Source organism: Desmodus rotundus, chromosome 7 (genome assembly GCF_022682495.2).
Source record: "Desmodus rotundus isolate HL8 chromosome 7, HLdesRot8A.1, whole genome shotgun sequence".
NCBI lineage: Eukaryota > Metazoa > Chordata > Mammalia > Chiroptera > Phyllostomidae > Desmodus > Desmodus rotundus.
The window spans coordinates 101,996,313-102,008,170 of NC_071393.1; the positions used below are offsets into that span (position 1 = coordinate 101,996,313).

The 11,858-nt window shown below is 44.6% G+C and overlaps 1 pseudogene; it reads left to right on the forward strand.

Moving 5' to 3' along the window:
- The first annotated feature begins 3,914 nt into the window (after positions 1-3,914).
- LOC112310982 (large ribosomal subunit protein bL9m pseudogene) lies at positions 3,915-6,112 on the forward strand (annotated as a pseudogene).
- Positions 6,113-11,858: the final 5,746 nt, after the last annotated feature.

Sequence of the window (11,858 nt, forward strand, 5' to 3'; positions counted from 1 at the left end):
CCAGTGGATCAGCTTGTGGCCCCAGTAGGAAGCTAATCATAAATTTGGGATTATGGCCAAATATCTTTACATCTAATCACAACCAGAGACAGGTACACTCATTAGGAAGTAGACGGTTAAATTAATCTAGGTAAGAGTCAGGGCTTAAACTGGGTCAGGACAGCAGTGGGAGGCATAGCAGAGGCAGATCCTACACAGCTGGGCACCTGGGCAAAGAAAGGAGGTTCCAGGGTTGTTACCAAGTCCTCAAATGTACAAGGCTGTGGGGGAAGGGATGCAGCCCTGCAGGGCCCCTGGTTGCCTGCCTGCAGGTGTCGACCTCCACAGTTTTAGTAGGGATTAAAGCAGAACACTTCGAAGGGTTGCAGCTAAGAGATTCTGGCAAAGGAGGCTTGCCTACAGGGCTCTTTACAAGAAGGTGTTACAGTCTGTTTGTTGTTGGGCCAAAGGAACAGATGAAAATTGAGTAAGAGAGAAAACTCAGAAAAGGCAGACAGCCAAAGGCAGACAACAGAATATAATAATCCCTCTATCACCCAACCTTCTGAGGCCCTCCGGGGAAGAGTGACATAGTGATGTGGCATGATTGGTGAGGCACCAAAGAGCCCCCTGCTCACAAATGTCTCTGCTGCCTGTAATTCCCCTATTAGGTTAATTCCACTGGGATTATTAAACCTTGCACATTCATTGTTATCCTCCTCTAAAATTTGGACTCCCGAAAGGAGTAGCAGCACTTAGATTCAGCAAAATGTAGTGGAATTAGTTTATGACCCATTCAGCCAAGCCTACTGCCTGCTCGGTGCGTGGTGCCGCACTGGGAGCTAGGTAGGACACAATGGGGAGAAGACCTTTGTCGAGATGCTAAGACTCAATTCAACTCAGAAGTATCTGCCAGACACCTGTCACCTGACAAGGAACTGGTGTGAGACAGGAGGAGCAGAGCACAGCCGCTCCCTCCAGGAGCTCTCAGCCTGGCTGGGGAATCCACGCACACACAAGACAGGTAGAAAAAGCCACTGCTGATGAAACAGCCAACACAATCAAGGGCCAGCGTGAAGAGTGGCACTAAATGCCTGCATGTCAAAGAGCTTTTTCAGACGCTCTTTGATTGAACCACACTAACGCTTTTCATTAGGATGCCTGGAAAAATAAGCTATTATAACCCCACTGTTTTCTGAATATTAATATGGGTGTGACCTCCAGGTTCTAAGGCCTCACCTTAGTTTCTGCCCTACACCATATAGCTCTGGCCAGCCTCTGCACTACTGAAAGGGAGGTATTCATTGAGTGTTTGTTTATAGGGTGCACAGGGGCCCACCCACCTTCTCTGCCTGTGCCCCCGACTCTGGCCCCTTGCCACGTCTTGGTGATGAACTGAGCGGCTTCACACTGACTGAACGCCCACAAGATACGCGGTTTCTGTTTATCACAGTCATGTTCACAAGATATCCTTAGGAGAAAAGCCGCACCAGCTGCTGGCTCCAGCTGTCCCTAGGGAGGGAGGGCTGTGACAGTCACCCAGCTGGAGTAAGGAAGCAAGGTTTAGGAACAGAGGAGCAGACATGGCTCGGAATTCAGCCATCGAGCGGGGCCAGACAGGGAGATATTGCCAAATCTTGAGGAACTGTGCCTTTTTATGAAACTGTCACTGGGAAATTATGTTATCCTGGAAGAACACTTCAGGCCAGTGATCCTTTCCCCAAAGGAAGAATGAGGAATGTAGACTAGTAACATAGTAACCAAATCCACATCTAACCTGGAAGAGGGGCAAACTCACTGGCCCCGTGGATGGGGAAAGGCTGGGGGCACATTAGAAACCAAATCTGGGAAATCAGGGAAGAAACGACAAAACACAACCTAAGGCCAGACACTGAGGGGGAAGAGCACAGAGTGGGGCACAAGATGAAGGCGGGAGTTCAAAACCAGGGGAGTTCATTGAGACTACAGACTGGCAAAATATTCTTCGCTTCTGGGGGGGTTGGCACTGACTAGGGGGAGGAAACTTTCTGGGAAGATGCAGAGAGGAGGGTCACACAGGTGCATCCATTTGTCAAAGGTCATTGAATTGTATACTTAGGATTTGTGCATTTCGATGTTTGAAAATTTTACCTTAACTATGAACAAATTGAACTCTCATTAGGTTTAGTTTTTGCAAGACTGTGGATTAGCAATTCTGAAACTGCAGTCTGTGTACTACTGAGCTTGAGGCAAATGGAAGCTGGATTCCTCACTGTTGGGAAAGGAAGTGACAAATGTGGAAGGAGTGTTTTTGCATTGGAGTTGGAGTTATCGGTGTAACTACCTATCCGTGTCTAATCCTAATCTCTCTCTGAACACACGTATACATTTCTGATGTACAGCGTTCTCTCTGTATTTATCGGCTTCCCTGTGTGTCTGTGTGTATTGTGAACTACTTCTGTCTGCTGAGATGCCTACACCAGTAGGAATGAGCATATTTAACGCCAAGATCTTGGTCTCTAAATGCCATTCCCCTCTAAAGGAACCGGGGGTCCTTGAGAAATGATTTATCCCAGGGCCTGGCCAGGGAAAGAAGGTGAGCCTGGAATATCTTATTTTCTGCCAAAAAATAAGAAAGTGTTTAAAAATCATGGGAATATGTTGAAAGAACTCAGAAGCCAGCCTGAAGGGGCTCCCACTGGCCAAGTTGAAGACAATTTGAGTATCAGAATAAATAATATTTGTAATGGATTAGACCCCATTGAATAAAATAATCCATATTAATATAAACAAAAACAAATAAATAAGTAGAGGTGAATGGAAACCTCTCGTTGCAGTAGAATGTCAACTAATACATATAAAAGCAGTGACTGAGGTAGGAAGTCATCAATGGATGCTAAAACTGATGGGTAAAGTTTGATAAGACAGCGATAATTACAGAGTTACAAAGTACGCTCCCAGAAACTAGTTATTAATTACAAAGGAAAAAACAACTTCACTTAAGTGGCAGACACCACTTCATCAACTCATCAAACCTAACATCACTGTATTGGTATAAAGCAATTTTGAATATCATGTGCCTCCCATTAAGAGGCTTGAAGAAGGACGCGCCTTCAGTTCTGCGCTGTTCCTACCAAAAATGCATAATCTGAATCTAATCATGCGAAAACATGAGGCAAACCCAAATTGAAATACTTTCTACAAAATAACCGTACGCTTTTAAAATGTCAGGGTCAAGAAATGCAAAGGAAGGCTGAAGAAATGTTCCAGAATAAATGAAAATAAATAGGCCTGACAACTGAATGTTGTGTATGATCAGGAGAAGGAAAAAAACAAAGTAAGAACATTTGGGGGCAATTGATGAAATACAGGAAGGTGCAAAAGTAGGTTTACAGTTATGAGTGTATGAAACAGTTTACTCTTGCATTGTTATTTATTAATTATTGTATTATTTTCCATAGAACCCCCCTTGTAGATAGTAGTATTTTATTGATATTTAATTCCCCCATTGTGTTAACTGTGCTGTGTAAGAGTACGGTCACCTCCCTCAAGGAGCTTTTGGAAAATGCACACTGGAGCATTTAGGGGCTAAGGAGCACCGCATCAGCTTACTCTTAAATGGGAATGAGAGAGAGAGAAAATGATGAAGCAAATAAGGCAAAGATGCAAATAAAAATGCAAAGAAATGGATCAAAGTTTGTAAAAGTTTCTTTTACTATTCTTGTAAATTTTCTGTAGAATGAAAATTATATCAAAATAAAAAGATCCTCCTTAAAACAAAACAAAGCAAATAACCCCACAGCTGTGGTCAGGAGCCAGGCAACAAACGCCAGGCTCACTGCAGCCCAGAGGCCTGTGCTTCCTGTGGGGGCCGAGCCAGCCCGCGGTGCGGCTGTTCCAGAGCCGCCGGAGAGGAGGCATAGTCACCCTGCAGGGCGAGCTTAGTTGGCCGAAACATGTATTATGAAAATTCTGTCAGTGTCAGATGATTCATAGCTAACTTGCAGCAAACAGAGAAGAATCTTTGGAAAATATGTGACCTGTGCTCAGATTTCATCTCTTTTCACAAAACTTATATTGTGTAATTCTTCTGTTTTTGTTATAGCCCATCAAGAAATAGAAATGTGTTTGCATTTTTGCAAGGATGGCTGGTTGTTTTTTTTTTATCTGGTAAGAGTTTAAGGTAAACATCAATAAAAAAAAGAGTTTAAGGTAAATCAAAGTTTTCCCATTTAGTAACAGTATAATTAAAAATATAATTTCTGTCCTGGCTGGTGTGGCTCAGTGGATTGATTGCCGGCCTGAAAACCAAAAGGTTGCTGGTTCGATTCCCTATCAGGGCACATGTCCGGTGTGTGTGTCAGGTCCCCAGTTGGGGGTGTGCGAGAGGCAACCAATAGATGTTTCTCTTGCACATCGATGGTTCTCTCCCTCTCTTCCTCCCTTCCTCTCTCTCTAAAAATAAATAAAATCTAAAAATAAATTTTTTAAATACCATTTCCTATGGAAAAATACAATAAAGATTTAATTTAAAAAATACCATTTCCCTAAGCAACTCCTTTCCAAAGAGAAGCATACTTTTACAAGCAAACGTCACTCACAAATATCTCTTCTGTGGTCGCCAGCCAGAGCTTGGCCCTTTGCCACAGCTCTAATGCACAGAGATCTTTTTTACTGTGCCATCTTTTTTTTTTTTTTTGCCAGAAATTCTGAAATACTCTGAATTGCTAATTATATGATTTTCTTAATAGGTCTTTCTTTTTCCAGCAAATTGAACCCCCCACAAATTAAAGACCATTGATTAAAAGTAATGTTAATTACTTTTCAGGTAACCCCTAGTAACCGTCTTTTTCTCAAAGTAAGAGGAAATCACTCTGCCACATCCCTTCAAAATTGACCCCCCCATGTAAGTTCTTCCTAACATCTAACTTACACCTCTTAGGTTGGGCCTTGGAAGGGCCAAGAGTAATTGCACTGTTAGGGAATAGAACAACCCAGAATTCCCCTTGTCTCTTCCTCTGCCTGCCTGTGGGGAGAGGTTTTAACTCCCATCCTGGCTCCTAGGGCAGTGCCCCAGCCTGGGCAGCACCTGGACAACCTCAGAGGTGGCACCGCCCCGGGAAGGCCTGGAAAACACCACTCATTATAGCTGGGCTGAGTCATTGGGGTGTGGAGGCTGTTGAGTCACATTCTTGCAACATAACAAGCAAACAGAGAACAGGGAGAGAGTCTGTGAAACTTTTTCAGGGCCAGGCTCACCCTTGCTCTCCAGCCCCAAGCACAGTCATCAGGCTTCCCGGAGTGCTGGTGGAAGATGCTGCTGGCCGGCCTGATGCCGCGCCTGCACCGGCCGCACTGCGCCTGCAAGCTGGTGAAGGACACGAAACGCTGGCCCCAAAACAACCTGGAGTTCATTCTCCTGCAGTTGGTTGAGGATTTTGGAGTCCTGGTTTCAGTGAAGAAATCTGTGATGGTAATCAACTATTTTCTTAAGAACTAGCTGAATATGCATCCCCTGAAAACAAGAAGTTGTTTAAAGAGGAGAAATTGCTGAGACAAAAAGGAAAATGAGAAAAGACCCAGACAAAGGCAGGTGACGTGACAATGAAATCTAGAGCTGTCACCTGCAGGTGGGGATGAAGAACAATGTCAAATGGGAGCTAAACCCTGAAATAGCTGCCAGCCACTTCCTCGAAAACCCGCTGTTGGGGGAGCCCCACAGGCATTCAAGTTCCCCGAAGAGCCCATCACTCGGTGGGGCAAGTTCGGTGTGAGTGCAGACACATGGGCTGGACACTCTGAGGGGGCCTCTATCGTCTGTGGTGAACTTTGAGAGGCCCAAGACCAAAAGATATAGGTATTGGTCAGCCCAGCAAGCTGCCAAGGAATGGCCCTCACCAGCCATTGTCTGGTAAACTGAATATTAATAGACCAAAACGGTCGAGTTCCTATTTCCTCCCCCTGCATTGGAACAAATGGAAGAAAGCTGGTCATTGTCTTTAGTACTTGGTTCATCCTCATCATCCCAAATGGACATTTATTGTATGTCTGAAGAAGAAATAAAAAGGTTGTGTTCTAAAACAAATAAACAGTCCTGGTTGGGTGGCTCAGTGGATTGAATGCCACCCTGTGAACCAAAGGGTTGCTGGTTCCATTCCCAGTCAGGGCCCAAGACTGGGCTGTGGGCCAGGTCGCCAGTAGGGGGCACACGAGAGGCAACCACACATTGATGTTTCTCTCCCTCTATTTCTCCCTCCCTTTCCTTCTGTATAACAATAAATAAATAAAATCTTTAAAAAAGCCATTTAAAACAAACAAAAACATAAACCCTTTTCCAAGGCCATTTCGAAAAAGCGTTCACCAGCTCTACAAGAGTGAAATAAAAGGTGAGCAGGCAGCCACAAACTCAGGCCAGTCCAAACTAAACAAGGTCAGGTTAGCCCACAGCTGACCCAAGAGAGCAAAGGAAGAGATCTCTTGAAAGGCAAATACTTTCTGGGGTCTGAAGGCCTAGAAAGGGCATGGAATACTAGTCATGAAAAAGGCTTAATATTGGGAAAAGACCTCTCATGGGGATCTCAGCAAATCTCTTACCAGCCTATGGTCTCCAGCTTTAACTATTATGGGTGTTGAACCCCTAGCTGGACAGAATTCACCAAAACAGAATGTAGTCTTTCATACCCCGAGGACCCAGGCAGAGAGGAGTGCTTTGAAACTGAAATCTCTTTCCATAATTGGTTCAGACCTCTGAAACTGGAAGATAAAAAACCCAGTTTATTAGGGATCAATAGAGTCTGAGAGGCAGGTTTGCCGGAACCTGAAGGTTCACTAGACAAGCAGAGGCAGGCCTGACTCGTTTTCCTCGTATCTCAGCACCATTTCTTTTAGGCAATGATCTGAAGTGGGACACCTGGCCTGGAGACTCACACTAAATGTTCATCCTTATGAGTAAATGCTTTTGATAGATCAAATGGTGGAAACTCACAAGCAGCAAAGAATGCCGAGCCTAACACACTGATGTGGCTAACACACTGGTGTAATTGGCCACACCTGTCTCCAGCGTGGACACCACCTCCACAAGAGGACATCTCGACTCTGGCTTTTAATAAGCTATGAGATGCTTATTTTCACTTTCTTGATCAAAGTATGGGGAAACGCTTTCTGACTTCTTAACTCTGATTATTTTTCTCCTGCTTCCTGAGCTGGCCTGGGGAGAAAGAGAAAAGGAAGGAGAATCCCAGGAAGACAAGAGAAGTTCCTCCTGTCCTTTGATGAATTCCTCTAGTGCTCCTGGGATGGTGGAGCCAGGGCCTGGAGTGACTGGTCTGCCCCACTCACATTCTGTCATTTTTCTCTCTAAAAGAAGGCTGACCAGTGCCTCCATTTGTGTTGAATGTTTCCGTCCAGGGCCTGTGGACGGTCTTGCAAATGTGTCATTGCCAGCATGGAAGGCCAGGTGTGGATGTGGATGATGAAATGCAAGTTCATCTTTTGCCTCTGGAGAATCGAGTCAAAGGCAGGACTTGCTGTGGGTAGCCACATCCTCTCCAAATCCAGTATATTCTACTGCATTATGGGAAACAGAAGAGATAAGAACGAACGTTTATAAGGATGCCAGGCACTTTAGTTATGTACTCACTCAACCTCCCAACAAGTTGGAGGCACATGGCCTTCTACCTACTTTACAGATGATGAACCTGGGGCTGTGTGTTTGATAAGGTACTAACTGCAGGACCTTAGGTAACTGGAGAGTTAAAATTTGAAGCCACACCGGTACATTCAGAGGCCTATGTGCTCTCCACGAAATCATGCATACCACTGGGCTATGGTCATCTATGGTCACTTTTGAAATCTTGCCTGAGTTTTCAGATTGCCAGGAGTGATTGTGAGGTTACTAATGATTTGAATTTCATCTTTTGAACATATTTGATTTGAATTTTATATTTCAAATTGACTTAAATTTTATATTTTAAATATATTTGCTTTGAACTTTATATTTTAAATATACTTAAATTTCATTGAAAAATTTGTTGAAAACTTTTTTAAACCTATAACTAAAAACACAAACATGCAGTTGTTAGCTGCCAAAATTATAACACGATGGAAACCAACGGCACATAAACCTTTGATGACAGACAGAGTTTTGAGCCAATTTTGGGATAAAACTTTTTGGACCCTCCCTCCTTTCCTTCTTCTTTCTCTCTCTCTTTCCTAACAGAAATTTGAAGTGTAAATTTACCTGTGTTAAAATGCAGAGTTCTTAAGTGGAGAGCCCGCAAATACACATACCTACATTATACTACAGTCCAGATAACCACCACCTGTATCCAGATAGACACAATGTCCAGCATTCCAGAAAGTTCCTTTGTGCCCCTTTCAAATCACTAGCACCCCTCCCCTCAATCCCTCGTCTGACTTGAGAACCATAGACTAGTCAATCACATGCCATTGATTAGGGCGGTGGAGGGTCTGCACCAGCCTCTGATGTCTGTTCCAAGAACGCAGCGCCAGGTCAACTGCCACCCAGGCTCAGAAGCGTGAATTTGGTCCTGCTCTTCCTGGGCCTCAGCGACCTTTCACAAATGCATGTGTAAGCTGCCACGTGGCTCTACCACTTATAACAAGCATTGTGTATTTCATGTCTGACTTTTGTACCCAGCACAAGAAATTCAATTGTCCTAACCATAAGTTGATCTGGAAATTTTTAAATGTTCTGGTGTCTGATGGGTACTGGACTTATCAGGATGATCATGTTGTAAGTTATGTAAATGTAGCCATTGTGTTGTACGCTTAAATTACTGTAATACTGTATGGCAACTATAATTAAAATATACAATTTAAAAAATGTGACATCTGTGAAAAATGCAACAAAATGTGGTACACTTATAAAAAATGACAAGACAAGCTTTTAAAAAATATTTGTTTACTCTTTGCAACTTAAATAATAGCTATAAGTAAATTAAATGTTGAGCTTGATATAAGATTGCAATGATTATGGTAGGGCACTCAAGAGTTGGGAAATTTTAGTTTAAGGTAAGAAGTGACAAGCCTAGCAAGTAATGTATATGTTAAAGCTTTTGTTTCAGAAACTACAGATAAGGCCCATCCTGAGTTCTGGGAAAACAGCTGACCTCCTGGGGCACTGCTAAAGGTTACCGCCTGGGGACAAGTGGAAGCATCCAGACCTTTGTGTTCCGGGGAGAGACAGATGACCACCGCCCCTGGGAACAGTTAACTGCCCAGGACAGGAATGTTGCAGCTTCTTTCACCTAATCCTCCCTGAATCTCAAAGCCCTTACCACACCTTGTTTATTCCCCATTATAAAAAGTCTGTCCAGGAAAGAGAGAGGAAGATGGTGTGTTAGGGTACAAACCCGCCATCTTCTCAGATCGCAGGCCATCTGAATAAAGCGCCCATAAAGATTCAATCGCTGTCATTGTTTATTGGGTTTGATAGTGACAGGCAGCCCGAACGCCGGTGTCTTTTCCTGTTTCAATTATACCTATATTAATTATTTCAAATTTTGGTATTCATCAAAATAGTAATTTTCCCTCATAGATTAACTTTATAAGAAATATTTGCTCAATAAATTTTAACTTAAAAGGGATACAATTAAAAAATATTTTAAAATTAGGATTGATACTAAGATTTGTCTCAAAATGTTTTATTACTAAAAAGTTTTCAATCCACATCCTAGGGCATGGTTTGTCTGTGCATAGAAACTTGATGGCCCCTGCCCTGACCAGTGTGGCTCCATTGGTTGGGTGTCCCGCTGCAAAGCGAAGGGGCGCTGGTTCTAACCCTGGTCAGGACACACGCCTGTATTGTGTGTTTGGTCCCTGGCCGGGGTGCATAGGAGAGGTAACGGGTCCATGTTTCTCTCCCTTCCTTCCCTTCTCTCTAAAAATAAATAAATAAAATCTTAAAAAAGAAAGAGAGGAACTTGATGGCCCTTCAAGTAGCTGGATTTTTCTCCTCTTGACATGCAGTTTATCTCAGACTCACACTCTTCTGGCCTGCCCTTACTCCTTTCCTATCCGATTTGTGGGCATAATGGAAACAAGTAGTTAACACACTCAACCACCTTCACCAGGAGACTGCTACCCGTGCCCTTCTTTACCAGCCTGATTGTGGGGTGTCACGCGTGTGTGCGTCTGTGTGTTATTAACTACATTGGGGGTTGTCATTCTAGTTCCCTGTAGGTGAAAAGTACTTCACTATTCTCAAAAGTCACGTCCTGAAATGAATCGGGGGAGTTGGGCGGGGTGGGGGCCGGCAGGGTGGAGTCATGGGCCTGAGGGCAGTGAGTCATCACACAGGCAGCGAGAGGGAGCACGGGGCTCCCGCCTGTGAGCTGGGGAAGCCTTGCTCAATCCCCACCCATCTCAGGTCAGTGAGCTGAGCTGGACTTCAGGCCTTTCTGACCTGAGGGCCAGAGGGGCCGGATGTGTAGGGTGGTGGTCCGCAGAGGCAATCGGAGGTACAGGTAGAAGGCAGACAGGTGCTGGGATGTTGTCTGGGGGCTATTCAGCAGCTGGAAAACGGAGGTTCAGAAAGTTGTGCGGACTCTGTGAAGTTGCACTGAGGATAGAACCAACCTAACACTTGGTTAGGTAACACTCACCGTAGGCACACTGGACGGGGCTCTGAACTGGACCGGGGAAATAGGCTGGGCTTACTAGGTGGGAAGTACAGGAGAGTGGGAGCAGAAGAGGCCACCCAGTGCAGGAGCCTGAGGTCCCGAGAGAAATCTCGTGCTCCCAACCTGGATTAGACTCCAGCAGTGGCTGAGTAGAAGGATAAAGAAGCAACCAAGAGGGTCAAACCAGAATGGAAACTCAGGAGGAGGCTCTGAAAGAGGCTGCACAGCTCAGTCAGGCGAGGAGAGCAACCCAATTCCACCACCGACCCACTCAAACTGGGGAGCGTGACTGTTCACGGAACCCTGCAGGCAGTGGATGTGTGGGAGGATGGTTTTCTAGATAAAACCTAGACCAAGTCCCATGAGAGCTTTTAAGAAGAAATTAGGGAAGAGGGACCACGAGATGCCTGGTCCCACTTGTGACATCACCAGCGACTTACTCTAAGTTTTGCTGTGGTTAACTGCACTCCCCTCACTTGCTACCTTTGTTATCTTCTATTTCTTAGTAGTTACCAGTACACAGCAGTGTTTATGGTGGTCAAGAAATTAGACTGCCTGGTTTCATACTCCAACTTTTCCACTTACTAGCTGTGTGAACTTGGCCAACTTATTAAATGTCACTGAGTTTCTATTTTTTTATCCCTCCATGAAGTTCAAATACTAATAGGACCAACTGATGGTGTAACCAGAACTAAATGAGATTATGCATGTAAAGCCCATGGCACAGGCTTCAATAACCACTTCCCATGGTGATGGTAAGGGTAGAGATAATAGTAGCAGTAACAGTAACGATGACAAAGCAGACAGTTGTGGTATACTTGTTCCAGAGATGGGAGAGCAGCAGAAAGTTGGGAAATGGTGCCCTATTGGCTTGGGGCCCAGGAGAATCTGAGAGGAAGAGCTTCCTACTGTGGTTAATCTCTGGGTGCCTGCTCATTCCAGGTTGGTCCCCACAAGCATGCCCACAGCTCTGGACATCCTCCCTCCCTTCAGGTCTCTGCATCAAAACCATCTCAGTCAATTCTTTTTCCTGCTGGTAGGTACCCTGACCAACCCAGTGCCTGACGGTGTTGTGGGTCTTTCCGTCAGTCTTTTGTGCTAGTCCTCAGACTGGCCACTTCTCCTGACTTCTCTTCTTGGCCATGGGTACCAGCATTCTCCCAGGCACCTGAGTGTGACTCTTATTTTTTTGTCTTTAAAGATTTTATTTATTTTTAGAGAGAGGGGCAGGGAGGGAGAAAGAGAGAGGAACATCAA